Consider the following 21018-nt stretch of genomic DNA (forward strand, 5'->3'; position numbering starts at 1 on the left):
GTTTCTGTACTCCTCCCCGATGAGAGGAGTAGCGCTAAAATCGGTATTACCATATCGGATTAGGGTTAGTGTGGCCGTAAATCGACGGTATTGGCCTCCGGGCGGTATCCCACAGTGCACCACTGTGACCGCTCTGGACAGCAGTCTGAACTCCGATGCACTGGCCAGGTATACAGGAAAAGCCCCGCGAACTTTTGAATTTCATTTCCTGTTTGGCCTGCATGGAGCTGTGGTCAACACAGGTGACCACGCAGAGCTCATCAGCACAGGTAGCAATGCAGTCTCCTGAGAACTGAAAAAGAGCTCAAGCATGGACCGCACGGGAGGTACTGGATCTGATCGCTATATGGGGAGAGGATTCAGTGCTAACAGAACTCCGTTCCAAAAGACGAAATGAAAAAATATTTGAAAAAATTTCCAAGGCTATGATGGCCAAAGGCCACACCAGGTACTCAGTGCAGTGCAGAGTGAAAGTTAAGGAGCTCAGACAAGCCTACCAGAAAAGCAAAGCAGCAAACGGAAGATCCGGGGCAGGGCCGAAAACATGCCGCTTCTACGCTGAGCTGCATGCAATTTTAGGGGGCTGCGCCACCACTACCCTACCCCTGTCCATGGATTCCGAGGTGGGGGGTTGTAATCTCAACCATGGCTGAGGATTCTGCGGAGGGGGAAGATGAGGAGGAGGAAGAGGAGGACGACCTTGCAGTGAGCACACAGCACTCCGTTAGCCCCAACAGCCAGGAGCTTTTTGTGACTAGGACAGAATTACCCTCCCAGCCCTCCCAAGCCACTAGCCCAGACAGTGAAGCCGTGGAGGCGACCTCTGGTGAGTGTACTTTTGTAAATATAAAACATGGTTTAAAAGCAAGCGTTTTTTAATGATTGATTTGCCATGAGGGCTTGGGATGCATTCGCGGCCAGTAAAGTTACTGGAAAAGTTTGTTAACATGTCTGGGGATGGAGCGGAAATCCTCCAGGGACATCTCCATGAAGCGCTCCTGGAGGTACTCCAAAAGCCTTTGCAGAAGGTTTCTGGGCAAGGCAGCCTTGTTCCGTCCACCATGGTAGGACACTTTACCATGCCATGCATGTAGCAAGTAATCAGGTATCATTGCATGACAAAGCATAGCTGTGTATGGCCCGGTGATTGCTGGCATTCAAGAAACATCCGTTCTTTATCTCGCTCTGTTATCCTCAGCAGAGTGATATCGTTCATGGTAACCTGGTTGAAAGTCAGGAATTTAATTAAGGGGACAGAGATGGACATTTTCCTACTGGGCTGTTGCTTAAAAGAAATCCTTCCTTGCATGTAGCCAAGCAGGGGGAGCGGAGGAAGGATAGCGCTAAGCTTTTTTGCGTTTGGCTAGCAGGAATCGTCCCAGCTACCAGCCACGCGGTGGGGCGGGGGAAGAGTGGTGATTAGCAGTGATCTTCCATGATACCAGCCAAGTGGTAGGGGGAGGGGTAAAGCAATCATCCTAGAGAATTGGATCGGGGGGTTGGCTTCTGCTGCTGCATGTTAACAGGAAGAAGCATCATAGGGCACTGTGTATATGAAGGCTGGAGAAGCCGAAAGACAATGTCTTACCATGTCCGCATGCAAGCTGAATTGTGATGCCTGGACCTGCGTCTGTGAGATCTGTAACACCAGAGCCGCAGGCACTCAATATTAAGATGCAAAATGCGACCTTGTAGTGAAATCACATGTGCTATGTAAGGTGAATAGTGTTGTTCACTGTGAAAGAGTTTAACCGTTGTTTTGTAAAATGTATCTTTTTAAATACTTCTCTCCCTTTTTTCCCTCCCTCATGCAGCTGCACATTTCTCAAGCCTCCCTACTCCATCCCGAAGGCTCTCTCAGATAAGGCGGAGGAAAAAGAAGACGCGAGACAAAATGTTCTCGGAAATCATGGAAGTAACCCGCAATGAAAGAGCTCATCTGCATGACTGGAAGGACGTAGTAGCAAAGTACAGGAAAGATGCCAGTGAACGTGAGGATAGGAGGGACAAACCTGAGGATAGGAGAGACAAACGTGAGGATAGGAGAGACGCTCGAGATGAGAGATGGTGGCTGGAAGATCAGAGGTGTAGGCAGGAAGATCAGCGGTGGCGGGATGCAACGCTGGAGCTGCTGCGTGATCAAACTGATATCCTCCGATGTCTGGTGGATCTTCAGGAAGAGCAGCGGGGTCACAGAGTGCCGCTGCAGCCCCTGTGTAACCACCCTCACCACTCACCATGTTCCATGTCTTCCTCACCCAGACGTGTAAGAACGCGTGGGGGAAGGCTTTGTGCACCCACCCACTGCACCCCAGTGGACAGTCCAACCAAAAGGCTGTCATTACATTGAAATGTATTTAATGGCCTTTTCCTTCCCTCCTATGCTCCTCCCAAACCACACCCGGGATACCTTGTCAGTTCTCTGCCTCTTTTTATAATTACTTTTTAATAATCAATACATGATTTTTAAACGATAGTGACTTTATTTCCTTAAGCAAGCTGTAATCGAAGGGGGAGGGTGGGTTGCTTACAGGGAATGACTTTTAATAAAGAATACATGATTTTTAAACAATACTGACTTTATTTCCTTAAGCAAGCTGTAATCGAAGGGGGCGGGTGGGTTGCTTACAGGGAAGGAGTCAATAAAAGGGGGGCGTTCATGAAGGGGAAACAAACACAGCAGTCACACCGTACCCTGGCCCTTGATGAAACTCGTTTTCAAAGCTGCTCTGGCCTGGTCCACACTATGCTGTGAAACCGATTTTAACAGCGTTAAATCAATTTAACGCTGCACCCGTCCACACTACACTGCTCTTTATATCGATTTAAAGGGCTCTTTAAATCGATTTCTGTACTCCTATAAAACGAGAGGAGTAACGCTAAAATCGATATTACTATATTGATTTAGGGTTAGTGTGGACGCAAATCGACGTTATTGGCCTCATTCTTTTACAGTAGCTATCACAATGCACCGCTCCAGAAATCGACGCTAGCCTTGGACCATGGACGCACACCACCGAATTAATGTGCCTAGTGTGGATGCGCACAATCGACTTTATAATATCTGTTTTATAAAATCAATTTAAGCTAATTCGAATTTATCCTGTAGTGTAGACGTACCCTCTGATGCGCACCGCTTCCTGGTGTGCTCTTCTAATCACCCTGGTGTCTGGCTGCGCGTAATCAGCGGCCAGGTGATTTGCCTCAGCCTCCCATCCCACCATGAAGGTCTCCCCCTTACTCTCACAGAGATTGTGGAGCACACAGCAAGCAGCAATAACAAAGGGGACATTGGTTTGGCTGAGGTCTGAGCGAGTCAGTAATGTGCGCCAGCGTGCCTTTAAAGGGCCAAATGCACATTCTACCACCATCCTGCACTTGCTCAGCGTGTAGTTGAACAGCTCCTGACCACTGTCCAGGCTGCCTGTGTATGGCTTCATGAGCCATGGCATCAAGGGGTAGGCTGGGTCCCCCAGGATAACTATAGGCATTTCAACATCCCCAACAGTTATTTTCTGGTCTGGGAAGTAATTCCCTTGCTGCAGCAGTTTAAACAGAGCAGTGCTTCTGAAGATGCGAGCGTCATGAACCCTTCCTGGCCATCCCACGTGGATGTTGGTGAAACGTCCCTTGTGATCCACCAGTGCTTGCAGCACCATTGAAAAGTACTCCTTGTGGTTTATGTACTGGGTGCCCTGGTGCTCCGGTGCCAAGATAGGGATATGGGTTCCATCTATCACCCCCCCAGAGTTAGGGAATCCCATTGCAGCAAAGCCATCCACTATGACCTGCACGTTTCCCAGAATCACAACCTTTCGTAGCAGCAGCTCAGTGATTGTTTTGGCTACTTGCATCACAGCAAGCCCCCACAGTAGATTTTCCCACTCCAAATTGATTCCCAACTGACTGGTAGCTGTCTGGTGTTGCAAGCTTCCAGAGGGCTATTGCCACTCGCTTCTCCACTGTGAGGGCTGCTCTCATCTTGGTATTATGGCATTTCAGGGCAGGGGAAAGCAAGTCACAAAGTTCCATGAAAGTGTCCTTACGCATGCGAAAGTTTCACAGCCACTGGGAATCGTCCCACACCTGCAAAACTATGCAGTCCCACCAGGCTGTGCTTGTTTCCTGGGCCCAAAATCAGCGTTCAATGGCTATAACCTGCCCCATTACCAGCAGGATCACCAAAGCGCAGGGGCCCGCGGTTTGAGATAATTCTGAGTCCATGTCCTCATCACTCTTGTTGCCACTCTGCCGTAGCCGCCGCCTCCTCCTCGCCTGGCTTTGCACGTCCCGGTTCAGCATAGACTGCATGAGAATGCGTGAGGTGTTTACAACGTCCACTATTGCGGTATTGATCTGAGCAGGGTCCATGCTTGCTGTGCTATGGCGTTTGCACAGTTCACCCAGGAAAAAAGGCTCGAAATGGTTGTCTGCTGCTTTCACGAAGGGCGAGGTGAGGCTGTACCCAGAACCACCCGCAACAATGATTTTTGCCCCATCAGGCACTGGGATCTCAACCCAGAATTCCAAGTGGCGGAGGAGACTGCGGGAACTGTGGGATAGCTACCCGCAGTGCAACGCTCCAGAAATCGACGCTAGCCTCGGACCATGGACGCACACCGTCGAATTAATGTGCTTAGTGTGGCCACGTGCACTCGACTTTATACAATCTGTTTTACAAAACCAGTTTCTGTAAAATCAGTATAATCCCATAGTGCAGACATACCCTTACTTGTTACCATCCCTACTACGGCTTTGAGCAACATGTGCCAACCAGGCAAACCCTACAGAGAAGCCCACAAGAGATGCTGGAGAGGTGCTATGCTGGGCTTTATGGCATTTAGAGAGAGGAGAGCAAGTGTAAGAGACTGGTGGAGTTGGAGGATGGGGAGCTTGTGGAATTTGAGCAAGGGCAAGAGCATGGGATTGGTGGACTTGAAGAAGTGGGGGAATGTGTGACGCTGATGGATTTGGGGGTGGGGAGTGGTTAGTATAGTTTGTTCAGGACATGTGACTTGCAGACCTCTCAACTGTAAGGCACTGTGGGATAGACTCTCCCTGTCCTATTGCAGGGCATCCTCAGGTGGCTTTCCCCAGGAGTGGACACAGGCTGCCAGCCTGTGGTTCTGCTTCCCTCCAAGCAACAGGGAGGCCTGGAAGGGGAGCTGCCCAATGGAAGTAGACAAGCTCCCAGGGGGAGGAGTGATGATAATATGAAGCTATTACCATTATCACCAGCGGAGAGAAGGGAGCAGAGCCAGCCCTGAGTCGCTTGTGATCTTTCCACTCCCTCTTCCCCTACCCCTGGAAAAAGTGGTATGGCTTGGCTCAGCTCCCTCCCTTCCTCTGATCCCCTTCCCCATCTTAAATCTTTCAACTCCCGTCCTGGGCAATGCCCCAGAGATTTAGAAGCAGCTGGGACAGGAGTCCCTGGGCCAAGAAGACAGCAGAGGTGCAGCAACAAGGTAAGGAGGGGCTTAGCCAGCAGGAATTGGGGAAGGAGGGTAAGAGCGGCATTGTGAGGGTGTAGGGTGTATGTGGATGCTCATGGGGGTGGAAAAAGCTGCACTAGTTGATTTAAGGCACAGCCTAGGGAGGGACACCCAGTTGGGTGCCAAATGGCCAAAATGTGGTGTCTGTATTTTGTTGCCTGTTGGGCTCTACTGTAGTGGATGGCTTACAATGGTTTCAAAATATAAAATCTGGTTATCTCACAATTGTGAATCAAATTAACCAATTTTCAATCTGTTACTGGCTTTCCCCTGCAGTCCAAATTAATCTGTAACAGAAAACTGGTTGATTTGATTCACAGAAGGAGCAAATCCCTTAGAAATATTTTTTATACTTAAAACCATGCTAGACTGTCAATTATGGTATGACATGCAATCCAACACAGGTGTTGCACCTTTTGATGGTTTGTGTCATATACTGGAGGTTGAACAGTATGCTCTCATATATTTGCCCGCTGAGCCAAAAAGCTTTTGAGGGAGACCCTTGTTAAAATTTTAGCCACAGGTCACTGCCTAGCCCTCAGGACACCCGCAGAACAGAAACAGAATTTTCAACAATGTTACCCCAATGAAAAGCATTCATGAGGCAATTTTGTCATCCCTGCAATTTTTAAGTGTCAAAGACCTTACTGGAGAGACCCTGCAAAAAATTCAAAGCTCTAAATCTCAAAAACTCTAACCTTTGAAAACTTCATGCGCTGTATCACATATACAATTAGCTGGCAAGGTGATTGGGTCAGAGACTTTGTCTTTGTGTGTGTTCTGTGAAGCACCTAGGCCCGGAATCACCTGGGATGCGGGAGATCCAGGTTCTTGAATCAGGGATGTGACTCTGGCTTTCCCACATCCAAGTTATAACTTCCAGGCTATTCTGGGATGGGGTGGAGGGAAAGGCACTCTCCTCTCATTTTGACCAGAAATTCCATCCTGGACCTGAGAAACCATTTCCTGACTAAAGCTTAGTTGAAACTGGTACGTTCCCGCTAAAAAGTTTTGGTTTTGACAAATCAGCATTTTTCAATGAAAAACTGCTTTGTCAAAAATTTCCTGGTCAGCTCTAAACACAAGCTAGCAGGTCTTTACCTCAGGTTAAGAACTCACTGTTTTATCTACAGAAGAAAAGGCCTTCAAGTGGATGTTTAGGTTTCACATGTTTTTAGAACATATCCTATGAAAGAGCAATAAAGATTGAGAGGTGTGGGGGAGCAGAAGTCTCTATAGTTAGGTTTTCCTTTACTGCAGATTCATAATTAGTGGATTGCATGGTTCTGCGACATAGTTCTGAAATGCTTGTACTATAACAAAAAACCTAACAAATTCAGAGAAAGAGAATTGATAAGGAGATAAGAGGAGGAAAAGGCAACCCAAAAGATGAGGCAGTGTTTCTGGGGTGTTGTTACACAGCTGAACCATATCTAAATTAGATTATTACAAGCACTGGTGGAGGAGGGATGACTTGAGTGACCAATAAATTGCCAGATCTGGTCACAGAATGTACATTATTCGTGCAGTTGGTGAAAGCAATTTTTTCATAGTTTCACTGTTTGGAGCAGAGAGTTGACCTAATGCTCTAAATTAGCAGTTATACTGTATTATAGTTCTGATTATTTAAATGAGATCACCACATGGCCAATAAACTGCGAAATGTAACTGGGGTATCTGTAAACATCTCCAAAATGGTCCTTCTCTCTCTTTTTACACTGCAAACACTGCATAATCCCACGTGTGATATACTATATTAATATTCAGCATGTTTCATTTTCACAAACCTTATTTAATCCAGGAGGGTTCCCGTGAGGTAGGTCAGTTTACAGGTGGGGAGATTAAGGCAGAGTGCTATATGTAAGCGGGGGTATGGTCCCAGTATTGTGAGGAACTTTCCTGGTTTATACACTACCCCAGTGGATTTGACTAGTGAAAGGATTTGAGTCCTCGTTCCCACTCCCTTTACCCAGAGACCTACCTGACCTCAAGGACTCCCCTTCCTCCCTCCCATGAAGCAGAGTCCTTGTAACCCTGACAAGGCTGGGTCCAGGATTCCTGGGGAGCTTGACCCCCTGAGCTGTTGTGGTCACTTAGGAGAGGGGCTAGAGTGTCCCCACTCCGGGGTGCTCTCTCCTCCCCGGACACTTCCCTGACCCACTGATCATTGCGTATAGTTCAAAGCAAATACAATTTATTAAACAGCAACTACTAAAAAAATAAGGAAAAAATGGGAAAGATTAAAGAAAACAAGTAACCCTGCTCTGTGGGCATGGGGCCACCACAAGCAGCCGTCTCTGAAACGTAAGGAAAGTTCATAGTCTGTTCCTTGCATGTCCCAGGCCCTTGCTTGGCTGTGCTGTGGTGATACGGCAGGTCGGATGCTGGCTCTGACAGTGGCTGCACGTCCTCAGGCTCTAGGGGGCAGGGCCTTTCTTCCCAGCATCGCCTTCCCCCTCCTCACCCCCGTTGGGCTTACGATCTCCTCCAAGTCTGGCTGCAAGCCCTCTTGGCTGGTGGCAACTCCCTGCGCTGGGACCTCGCTGCCCAGGGTTCCCTTTCACTCTCCTCAGTCTTTCACTGTGCTCAGTTCTGGACTTCTCCAGATACAACTCCACACTGTCTCAGCACTGTTGCTCTGCTGTATGGGCTGCTTCTCTATCCTCTCTGGCTGCTGCGGCTCAGCTTCCAGCTCAGCTCTGCTCGCTGGGCTGCTTCTCTGGACCCTCTGGCTCTGGCTGCTGCTGTTCTGTTCCCAGTTCTGCTCTGCTCCCTGGCTGCTGCGGCCCAGTTCCTTCTGCTCCCAGCTAAGCTCTGCTTTCTGGACCCTCTGGCTTGGCTGCTGCAGCTCTGCTCCCAGCTCGGCTCCACTGCTCTCTCCTTAGCTTTGCCCGCTCTGGCTCAGGCAGCACCAGCTCACACAGAGAATGGGACCCCAGGCTCCTGACTCCCTTATTGGTCTGCTTGCCCTGTCAATCGGCCTGACCTGGAGCATTGGCCCCTTCCCATTTGCCTTGGGGATTATCAATCTCAGGATCTTGATTTCTCATCAGCCCTTCCCCTTTCCTTTGGTACTGGGAGAGTATCAAACCCAAGTCAACTCAAAATCCCACTAAGTTTCAGTAAAGGGCCAACAGTCCCCTGACATATATATGATTTTCACAATAAATCTGTGTTAGATTTGGGACTAAACACTTTAGGATTTCCTCGTTCTGAATCCTGTACTCCCCTGAGGCTGAGAGACTGTTCTTCTGTATTACTATGTAAAACTCATTATTGTCATCATCACTGTTTTGCCTCTTACTTTAGACCAAGTTAAAAGAGAAGGGAAACTTTCCAAGAGGCGAAAGCATGAGGGGCAGAAAATAAGTGTACTGGGTTTATCAACTTCTAAGGCATAGAGCAGTGTCCTGATTTGTATTTCAGACACACCCATCCCATGCTTCTGTCTTAGCATCACCTGTTCCCTGGCAGAAGACGAGTTCTCAGATTTACTGCCCTATCCAACCTGAACTATCTCCCTCCAAGCCACTGAGTCTCTTTCAGTCTCACCCTAAAACCTTCTTTCTGACTCCAATTTATGACTGACTCTCTCTGAGCATTTTGTGGCCCACCTGGAGCTGCTGAGCACTCTTGAGAATCTGGCCCCAAAACTCAGTCATGTTGACACTTCAATCTGATAATGTTTCTGTTCCTATTACTGCTGAGGGAGAATTTCTTTCCCTTTTAAAATTGAAACTTGCAGAGTGCCTCTGGGTGTTTCATAATGCATTAGTTTGCGTAGTGTATGTGATTAAATCCCTCTCAGTACTAAAACCATCATTGTCTCCTCAGCTCAAGTGAGACAGAGCTGCTCATCCTTTCCAGTTCTGTCCGCACCACTCATATGCTATCACTAATGTCAAAAGAGACTTACTTATAAGTAGGCATTTATATATATGTATATGCGTGCACGCGCGCACACACACACACAAATACAATACTTTCCTTTTCTTTCAAGACCCCAACCTCTAATCCCAACAGGAGCATTTAGTCTAGACTACAGTGCAGCAGGATAATGCTGATTAATGATTTTGCAATTCTCCAGGGTGCTGGAAATAATCAACTTTGCCTTATGCCTCAATATGCTCCCAAGATGTGCATTAAAGAATACAATTGTGTCTTATTGCCTGTTAAACCTCTTCTTCCCTATTGTCTATTAATTGTGACCACACCTACAATTTAATTCGGGTTTACTGACTACTCCTTAACATAGTCGGTTGTCAGCTACTTTCTCTTTTCAGGTTCCTCCAGCTAGTTCTTAACATTTCCTGCATATGAGTTGTTTGTAGCTTCGCTCTTTGATCCTGATTCTCTGTTGATTTAGTGAGGGGTCAAATTCTCCCCATAGATATGTGCGCACAACCCCCATTAAGTCAACAGGAGTTGAGCATATCTAGCTGAGAGGCAAAATTTTAACCTACAAAGCCACGGAGTCTCACTGCAGTTCATGGGTGTGCACGGAGTATAAATCAGCAATAATTTTTTCTGTTGCTGTTATTCATCCATACCTGTTTGTACACATGGCCCAGCTGAGTGGCCTCAGTGTCCTAGGCACTGCACAAACATAAGGGACAGTGCATGCCCTGAAGAATTTACCATGTACATAGACAAGATAGACAAAAGATGTAAGAAGGATGGTATTTTATCCCCATTATACAGATGGGGAACTGAGGCACAAGAGTTGTACAGGAATTATGTGGCAGGGCTGGGAACTGAACCCAAATCTTACAAGTCCCAGTGCAGTGTTTTAACTACAAGCTCTTCTTTGAGTGATGGTCCCTATTGTATTCCACTGAGGGTTAAACACATGCGCTATATACCCAGAGCCAGAGCTTTTAATGGTAGTAGATTCTGTTGGTCCACACACGCTGCCTTGCTTTGCCTCATGGTCTCGTCCGAGGTGATAACGGGCAGTGCAGACCAACCGCACCCTCAATTCTCTATCACGGCCGCATGGTCTGAGTTGAAGCTGCTAGTGTCCTCTCATGCACTTAAAAAAAAACAAAAAAAAAAACCAGCCTGTCATAAACAGATAAGAAAAGTTAATGGCACAAAAGTACTTTATATCTCTTTGACTGTAAAGGGTTAACAAGTTCAGTAAGCCTGGCTGTCACCTGACCAGAGGACCAATCAGAGGACAGGATACTTTCAAATCTTGAGGGAGGGAAGTTTTTGTGCTGTGCTGTTAGTTTTGGTGGTTGTTCACTCTGGGGGCTCAGAGGGACCAGATGTGCAACCAGGTTTCTCTCCAATCTCCCTGATACAGGTTCTTATAGATTCCAAATAGTGAGTACTAGGTAGATAAAGCGAGTTAGGCTTATGTTTGTTTTCTTTATTTGCAAATGTGCATTTGGCTGGGAGAAGTTAATTGTGTATTTGGCTGGAAGGAGCTCAAATTTGTATTTTTGCTGAAAGGATTTTAATTTGTACTTGAATACTTAGGCTGGGAGAGAATTCCCAGTGTCTATAGCTGAAAGACCCTGTACTTATTCTATTTTAAATTTACAAAGATAATTTTTACTGTTTTTCTCTCTTTAATTAAAAGCTTTTCTTGTTTAAGAACCTGATTGTTTTTTTTTATTCTGGTGAGACCCCAGGGGACTGGGTCTGGATTCACCAGGGAATTGGTGGAGAGAAAGGAGGGAAGAGGGAGAGAGAGGCTGATTTCTCTCTGTGCCAGGATTACTTTCTCTCAGGAAGAGTCTGGGAGGGGGAAAGAGAAGGAGGGAGGAAGGTGAATTGTTCTCTCTGTTTTGTGATTCAAGGAGTTTGAATCACACAGTGATCTTCCAGGGTAACCCAGGGAGGGGAAGCCTGGGAGAGACAACAGTGAGGGAAAGGGTTTACTTTCCTTGTGTTAAGATCCAGAAGGTCTGGGTCTTGGGGGTCCCCGGGCAAGCTTTTTGGGGGCCAGAGTGTACCAGGCACTGGAATTCCTGGTTGGTGGCAGCGCTACAGGTTCTAAGCTGGTAATTGAGCTTAGAGGAATTCATGCTGGTACCCCATCTTTTGGACGCTAAGGTTCAGAGTGGGGAATTATACCATGACACAACCATTTTTAGATTTGTACTTTTTTGTTGTTGTTTTACTGTTGTTTTTAGGGTTAGATTTTAGGAATTAAGAAACTCTGGGAACTCCATTATCTACAGTTTCCCACACACACACACTCCATAACCCCGCCCCAGCACCCACAAGTAGATACTAGATTATGCTGAAGATGCCAGAGTTCAAGATCAGCGCTTCCTGCCTGTATTCATTCTCGATCAGTGACAAGCACCAATGCTGCCTGTACTGCTTGGGAGAAGCATACATTTCATCCACATGCAGTATCTGCCTCTCTTTCCCAAGCCGTATCCCAGAAGGCCGGGCTCTCTGCCTCAAGAAGCACCACCTGGAGGTTGCCAGGAAGCTGCAATTGGACCTACCTGGCGGACAAGAACAGTAAACGACAGGACCTTCTGGGGCTCAAGGTCTTCTCATCAGCTGGCCTTCAATTTCAGATTTCCAGCTACCAGGCACTATTAGCTAAATATGACGTTCTCAATTACAGTAAACTGGCAGACTTTAGAGACAAGCTTCCCCAGCAGGATCCTGCCTGCTTCCAGGCTATCTTGGAGGAAGGTAAGCTAATCATGAGGATGAGACCACTTCACACACAATGGCCATGGGGATCGTCATGAGGAGGGAATTGTGGCTGCATTCGTCTGGTTTCCCCAGGGAGGACCTCCCTATTAATGAGTCCCACCTCTTCAATCAAAAGACTGACGATTCTCTCCACTCTCTAAAGGATTCCAGAGACACTCTACAATCTCTGGGTATCTACACACCAGCACTCAAATGCAAATTCTTCCATCCACTGCCTGCACAGCAGTTCAGAGCTCCTCAGTTCTTCCATCAATGGCCTTACAATCCTGGTAAATGGCAGAAGACTCACAGATCCCATCCTTCAGGTCCATCATCACAGTCTTCAGCATTGCATACTCAGTGTTCGCAGAAGCAATATTTCTGAGTGCACCTAGAGAGCCACCAACGCCCATGCCTACTGCTATATACCCAATCCATGCCCTCTGGGGGGTGTCTAACACTCTTATTACCAGTTTGCAGTGCAATAACAATGGACAAATGGGTCCTGGATGTCATTCAACATCGCTATGCCATTGAGTTCACAATGCTGCCTCATCCACAACCTGCCCCAAGGACCATCCTTGTGACAATATCCTCACCCTAGAGGTGGACTCCCTACTGCAAAGTGGAGCGATAAAACCTTTTCCTCCAACCTATCAGGGTGCAGGATTTTATTCCAGTTATTTCCTAGTACCCAAGGGTATATGGAGACCAGTCTTAGAGCTCCATCATCTCAATTGGTTCATACACAAGCCGAAGTTTCATATGGTCACCTTAGCAGCCATCATCTCTTTATTAGAAAAAGGCACGTGGTTTAGAGTTCTCGATATGTAGGATGTCTGTTTTAACATCGATATCCATCCATCCAACTCACGGAAGGTTCTTGAGATTCACAGTCAGCCTTCGGCACTTCCAACAGAGGATCCTACCGTTCAGACTCACCATGGCTCCATGGGTCTTCACCAAAATTTTCTCTGTAGTAGCAGCTCACCTCCAGCATCAGGGGGTCCTTTATATTCCCATATCTCAACAACTGGCTCCTAGCAGTGTGATCCATGGCATAAGCTCAAGTCTCGACCTCCACATTGCTCATTCTCCACCTCCCTGGGGGTGAGTGTAAACATCAAAAAATCGACTTTGGATTCCACCCAGTGCCCAGAATTCATTGGAGCCTCCACTGATGTGGTTTTGATGTTAGCCTGCCTACCAAGGGACAGATTTCAGATCCTGCAGGAACTGATTGCCAAAGTAGTCACCAGTTCCTCTGTCCCAATAAGGACTCGCCTTTCCTGCCTTGGCCACATGGCGGCCTGCACATATGTCACCACCTGTGTTCATCTGCACCTTTGCTACCTTCAGCTGTGGCTCCAGAAGGTCTATTCTCCCACGCGACATATCGTGGACCTCCTGCTGACAGTTCCCCCCACTGTACTCTCCTGACAAATCCGGTTCAGATCTGCACCAGGATACCCTTCCTTACGTCCTCCACGGACATGATGATCATCACAGATGCATCACTCACTGGATAGGGTGCCCACCTGGGTGAGCACATGACACATGGGACTTGGACCACTTGGGATTCCAGGATGCACATCAACATTCTGGTACTGAGGGTGTCATGCATTTATCTCATCGATTCGCTCTCATCATGTCCTCATTATGTTGGACAACACTACCACCATTTATTACATCAACAAACAAGGGGGGCATGTAATCACTGGCATGTTGTGCGGAAGCATGTCGGTTGTGGGATTAGTGCATTGCCCACAAGATCTTGTTGTCAGAAACCTATCTTCCAGGGACTCAGAACATGATTGTAGATTCTCTCAGCAAGAAATCTGTGATCAACCACGAATGTGAGCTCCACGACAGTGTAGTCAGCGACGATTTGAACCAATGGGGGACTCCGACCAGGGACCTTTTTGCCTCCCATGCCAACAGCAGGTGCATCACATACTGCTCCAGAGGGACCTCGGCACCCATTCCCAAGGCGATGCCCTCATCATACACTGGTCAGACCTGATCTGCTACCTGCCATGTGTCCTCCACAAGATTAGGCAGAAGAGGGACATGGTCATTCTGGTCGCCCCATTTTGACCTCACCAGTTCTGGTTTCCCCACCTTCTCTGCATGTCAGCATATCCCTCACTTCCACTGACAACTTTACCAGAACTGCTCACGAAACATGCCGGCAGAATCAAGCATCCTGACCCGCAGAGACTTCACCTCAGACCTTGGTTTTTGGATGGGCATCTTCACTAGAATAGGACTGTTCGTCGGCAGTACAAGACATCAATGCTTCCCTGCTACTTGAGAGGATAAGGTGTTCTGATCAGGCCAAGTGGAACCTTTTAACTTCCTGGGACCAGCAGGACAGGGACATTCCCCTTCTATTAGATTACCTTCTGTCCCTGAAGACATCAGGGCTCGTGCTCAATTCCATCTATTAATGCTTTCCACCCGCGCCCCAGTGGAAGAGCATTCTGTCCTTACTCACCCATTGACCACCAGGTTTTGGAAGAGCCATCTTATAATTTATCCACCTGTTCAACCTATCACTCCCCAATGGGACCTCAACCTTGTCCTCTTGACATTAATGAAATCGCCCTTCGAAACTCTGGCTTCAAACTCCCCGTCTCTCCTTTCTATGAAGATCGCCTTCCTGGTACCTACTACCTCTGTGAGAAGGGTAGGAGAATTGGAGGCCATGATGGTGGACTCCCCTTTTACCACATTCCATAGGGACAAAGTCTCCCTGCATCTGCACCCCAAGTTTCTACTGAAGGTGCTATCACACTTTCATATCAACCAATCTATACACTTACCAGCTTTCTTTCTGAAGCCTCATGTCTTAGGGCGGTATATTTACTCCCTCAGTGTCTGCAGGGCCTTAGCCTTCTACCTGCAGAGGACAAGACCATTCAGGAAGTCATCTAGACAGTTTATCACTATAGCTGAATGAATTAAAGGGCAGGCTGTCTCCACACAGAGAATCTCCAAGTGGGTTTCAGATGCATTTTGCTCTGCTATCAGTTATTGGGACTGTCCCCACCCCTTAGAGAGCCCATTCCACGACAGTGCATACATCCGCCTTGCATGGTGCACTGCTTCCAGACATATTAGGGCAGCCATGTGGAGTTTGGTACATACCTTCGCTTCACATTCAAGATTCTACAACGGATGCCTCATTTCACAGAGCTGTCCTCCGTTCAATCATTCTGTCTTCTTCCTCGCACCCTCCACCTACTTCAGTACTGCTTGATAATCACCCTCAGTGGAATAGAGTAGGGACCATCACTCAAAAAAGAAGAGGAAGTTACTTACCTGTAACTGAGGTTTGTTGTGATGTGTAGTCCCTGTTCATATTCCAGTCCCGCCATCTTCCTGCTCTGCTCTGGATCTGTTCGATTTGCGGTGGAGAAGGAACTGAGGGCACAGTCGATCCACCCTGCCCTTTATTCCCTCGGATAAAACCAGGAGGCAGAGCAAGGGCACAAACGCGGATACTACTACTTTCAAATCCTCTGGCTCCAGATGCATGGCACATGCGTATAACCCTCAGTGGAATACAGATAGGGTCCACACATCTTGAAGAATCTCCATTCATTTGATCAGAGCTTTAAACACCAAAAGGGCATAAACTAAACACCTACTTTGATCAAGAAGAAATCACTCCATAACCACCCATGGTTTAGTATTCAACAGAGGTAGCTGCTGAATTTAGACATGGTGAAAAGCAGTTCACATCTTCCTTTGAAACATCTGCTACTGGCCTGTGTCCGTGACGGGAGACAGATATGCTGCCTACTATTCCATCTACTGTGGCAACTTCTAGTAAAATCATATACACAGTCATAGGCTTTTCTCTCACATGTGAGTTTTGCCTGTATAAATCCAAACTAAGCTAACTTTTATTTTTTTGCCTTTGGAACTTGATCGAAGTGCTCTGAGTGTCCCGACCCTCTGTTTGCCAGAAGCTTGGAGTGGACAAAAGGGAATGGATCAGTTGATGTCTGCCTGTTCTGTTCGTTCCCTCTGAAGCACCTGGCTTTGGCCACTTTCAGAAGTCAGGATACTGGGCTAGATGTACCATCGGTCTGACCCAGCATGGCTGTTCTTAGGTTAAATGAGAACCTGGGCAGTATTTCATCCCTTTCAAATCTCAAAAGCATGAATTTTACAGTGTGCAAGGGGAAAGAATTTGAAGCATCACTAGCATCTTCATGAAGCTCTGCTATGTAATAGTATTAAGTAGTTGCGCAGAGTCCTTTCTGCTGTCACAATGGCAGATTAGAGCACCTCATCACAGAACGGTTTATGACAACACACTGTACAGCTTTATCGCCAAACTACCACCTCTAGGTGGAATTTGCTTTCAAGGGCATTTAAGCATCTAAACTGTCACTGAGCACGTTGTTATGGAGATTTAGGAGGCTATCTTGCTTTACTGCACAGTTCTCAAGAATTGAAACATGATCACACTCTAAAATCAGTTTATTGATGGTGTGTTTGGCGTTTAAATTGCTGAATTGTTTTGTTGAGCCTAGAACACAGAAGTGGCATGCAGAAAAGAGGTGGTGGAAACAGAAAAAGAAGGGTGGGGAAGGAAGAGCAACAAAGGTCAAAAATAGTAGTGGCCCAAGATGGACAGGCATATTTTCCCAATGAATGATCCTGAAGTTGACACTAAAGTCCTTCATAAGTAATAGCAGCTAAACATTTCATTACTATGTAAAGGTCAGGTTCTATCCTCGGCCTGTGTGCAACCCTTCCACTCAAATCAGGGACGTCCTTTTGTGGATAGAGGGGGATGCAGAGTCCTGAATGTATAATATTGGCCCGTGGACCATAACTGAAAGTGGAATCCGGCCAGTAGTTTTAACGCTATACCTTTACTCATTGTATAATTTGAGACAGTTTTTGACAATTTTTGAATTTTTCCACATCTTCTTTTGGATACAATTTAAACTTTGCAAGGGGACACAAGGAGCTACATGATGATGTTGAAGAACTAGTAGGGTTATACCTAAAGGACAAAATGATCTATAGGGGAACAAATGCATTAGCTTGTTTTGTTTGCATTGGCATTAAATTATACAGTAATTATTCGGTGCCAGTGAGCTGTGATCTAATGGCAAATATAGAGCTGTCTTTCAGACATTGCATTACAGGGTTTCTTCCAGCTGGAACACTCCCTATCCATTTAGTTATTCGACCGAAAAATAAAACTGTTGTGCCTATTGTTATCTGCCTGGTTTTGGAAGATTAGACTATGATACAGAGATTTACTAGACCTTCAAATGCTATTTCACCATGCCACATATATAGGATTTGCCCCCTCCATGCTATTATCACCTTGCCAAGCAAGGGTTGAATAGCATTATTTTTAAGGTTATGATTTTAAAGCTAACTTTTCAAATTTCTATTGACTTTCCATCTTGTATATGTGGATGCAAAATTACACGAGAATTGGGGTTTGGGGGGGGAGAGGAGGGAGTTTGTGCCTCAGTTGATCTTGTCTACACTGGAGATTTGCCCCAATTCCAGCCATTGGCTGCCGGACACCAACTACTACTCTGGTAAAGGACTCCACAACTGGGATTCCCAGTCCTGAGAACGCTCTGCTCCCTACATGTGGGAGTCTTAGTTTGGGCCTGCCTAGTGGAAGCCTGTGGAATGCAGCTGTCTTGGGGGGGGGGGGGGTAACGAATAAGGCATCTCTGATATAGCTTTATTCAATTCAGGCCTCGTAGAATAGAACTAGGATTTTGAATTCTATATATTAGCATCAGCTGTGCATGACCCCCATGATCAATGTCCTGATTTTGTAGGAGAGGCGTTGGTGGACCGCAGTCATTGCCGTCTCCTTTGTTTCTTTCCAAGGCACAAAAGCCCCAATAACAGTCATAGAGAACAGACCTAGGCAGTGCACAATGTAGCAATTTCCATTTTACACCAGCTATTCCTAGCTTGCCAAAACAAATTCCACTTTGCCACTGCCCCCTGGTGCATGGGAGAGGCTGAGGTGCACTCCTTCCCCAATAGGCAGCACCTTCTGCTCACTGGAGACCACACTCCTACATCTTCCCACCTCCCTGAGCACAAAGGGAGGGTAGAAGATTTAAACCTGCCAGCAGTACTTAACAAAAGAGCTTGTGGGGAACAGATATTCCGTACTGCGAAGGATTTTGAGCTTTCAAAATTTGTTTTGTTTTCTTTCCAGTTAGGAACAAAACCCAAACATTTCTAAATCCCCAATAAAGCAGAATTTGGGGAGAGGGGTATGAGGGGGAGGATTGTTTGAGATCAATCAAAACATTTTGTGTTGACAAAAATCAAAATATTTCAGTTGCAAAAATGTTATGACTTTGACATTTTTTATTTTAAATCATCATATATAATACCACACCAAAAAGCTCAAAATGAGACGGTAAAAGGAAAAATAAAAATATTTCCATTCCTAAACTGTCCAAATGGGACATTTCAACATGGTCAGAATCTCTTTCCCTTTTTTCTTTTTTAACTCCAAGACAAGACTTTGGCAAAACTGGCAAGATTCTACAGAGCATTTTGATTTTGACAGAAGTGCCATCTCCATCAGAAAACTTCCATCTCAGTTCCTCTGACTAGCTCTGCTCAACATGCCACAAGGGGATGTGCCTAGGCTGAGGGGGGTATGGCCATAGTCCTGCAGCTCCCCACTCCAAGAACCAGGCTTTTGTTGGAAGGATGATGCACTAAAGGAGTACAAGTTGCACCTTTTCCACATCTATATCGGGGGCTGCCAGCAAATATGCTTCTGCTGGGGCTGTGGAGGTATTATACCACCTCCTGCCCCATGAAAGCATAATACATCCAGCCATTGCACCTCTTTGCCTTTATATCCACCTTGGTGTTGCTATAGCTCTAACCGGTTTCAATTCAGTTCCTTTTTTTTTTTTTTTTTTTTTTTTTTTTTTTTTTTTTTTACACACACCCTCAAAGCCAAGGAACAGCCCGCTATTGCAGTGTAGCTAGGGATCAAAGTGGGTTGACTCGTTGGTTCAGGAGGCTGCTGCCTTGTGCTCTGTAATCCAAGGAGATCAGTTTGTGCATGGAATGGGTGACGAGCTCTTCCCTGCTGGGGTTCTAAGCAGTATTCTAATACTAATAATGATCAGGCATTGGGAGGGAATTCTAACACTTTTGGGGTACAGAGAGGAAGGCTGAGGAGGTGTAGAGGAAGCCATGCATTCTCACTCGTCTTAAAAAAGGAGAGGTGAATTCATCCTATGTCTGAGATTGGTGCAGAGGAACAGCCTTGCTTACAAGATTGTGGTGTTAATTGCTATCTAATATGCTGGGTCCCTGGAGCAAACTGCAGCTCCAGTGCTGCCCCCTGGGCCAGTGACATCATGGTACATTGGGATTTCAGTGGAATGTTGGCCCCATCAGAAGGAGGTGCAGCCGTGAGGCTGGAGGGCCAGCAGCAAAACAGCTATGTCTCTCCTTCAGAGACATGGCCAACTTCTCTTAAATCCATTGTCTACAGACCAGCGGTGACACGCTCCTTATTGCTACATACAAACTCAATTCTGGTGACCTAGACTGCACCAGATCACATTGGGAACCTCTCACCTGGACAGCTATTGCTTGCATTGCAGATTCTTACTGCTTGAGTGATTCTTCTATTTGCCCCTAAGCCCCCATGTGGGAACAATTTTTAATCCCTTTTATATTATGAGTCAACTTTATCTCCACAGGCACAAGGGGATGTAACTTGTACTCCCCAGTACCTAAAGGGATAACTGTACTGGAAAATGTGTCCTAAGCCGGAGAAGGGCAGCTTTAAAATCTGCTCAGGGCTTCACAGACAGAACCCAACTAGGAAAGGTTGCCTGGCAGAGGTCCTGAAGCAGTGCATCCCTTCCCAGGCCAGCCCCACCCACACTGAGGCTTAGCCAACCTCTGGCAGAACAAGGTTTGCAGGTCGCTTATGACCCAGCTCCACGGGGAGTTGCTGCCACCTGGGAAACACAACATGGGATACTCTGGCAGAAACCAAAGCCAGCACCACCAAGGGTGCAATCTGTCCCTAGAAACACACATGGGGAGCAGAAGCAGTGTTTAGATTTGATTTTAGCTTGGACTGAGCTTCAAAGTAAACTAGGATTAGATCTGAGGTTCAGCTTTGACTGCACTGTCAGGTCAATAGCTCTTTTTACCTAATTTCAGCAGAAACTATTGGACACCACACAGAGTCAGCTGCTCGTGCACAATTCTTGCTATCTTGCAGGTGGGTCTCCAGGCTCTCATGAGAGTGGCTCTCCTGCAAGATATCACCCCCAGCTAAACCACTGTTTTTCATGTTAGCACAGCCTGGGCCAAAGAAACTGTTATGCTAACGGCTGCTAGAGGATTTGGGAAGGTTCAGGTCCCTTAATACCACATTATCTTTGCTCTATACACTTCATTCCCATCAGACAGAAAATTCTAATTGTATCTAACTACATTTTGAAGACAGGGGAAGTTGGGACTAGAAGTCAACATTTAAGAAAGGTTAACAAGGGTATACAAGCTTCTGAGAAGAAACAAAAGACTGAAACATCATTTGTTTGTTAGCTAATTCAAACCCAGGTCATGGTCTGAAATGAATGAGGCCAACCCAAAAACAATGCTGATTCTATTTTCTTTTCACAACTGCTGAAGTCAATAACAGCAATAAGTGCAGGCACTGCAAACTGAGTGAACAAAATCAGTTTTGAAAAGCAGAGAATAGTTTGATACAGTTACCAACTTTGGGCCTGTAGTGGGGCAGCTGCCCCACTCCTGCAGAACAGGGGTTAAAACAGCCCTGGAGAGGCTGCAGCTGGGATAAGCA

The 21018-nt window shown here is 46.5% G+C and overlaps 1 long non-coding RNA gene across 1 annotated transcript; it reads right to left on the reverse strand.

Annotated features, from left to right (window-relative positions):
• Positions 1-6726: 6726 nt before the first annotated feature.
• LOC127045445 (uncharacterized) lies at positions 6727-15176 on the reverse strand. Its single transcript, XR_007772717.1, has 2 exons — positions 14984-15176; positions 6727-10524 (listed from the first exon to the last, which is right to left on the reverse strand). It is a non-coding gene; the product is annotated as an uncharacterized LOC127045445 (long non-coding RNA).
• Positions 15177-21018: the final 5842 nt, after the last annotated feature.

This window comes from Gopherus flavomarginatus, chromosome 2 (genome assembly GCF_025201925.1).
Source record: "Gopherus flavomarginatus isolate rGopFla2 chromosome 2, rGopFla2.mat.asm, whole genome shotgun sequence".
Taxonomy (NCBI): Eukaryota; Metazoa; Chordata; order Testudines; family Testudinidae; genus Gopherus; species Gopherus flavomarginatus.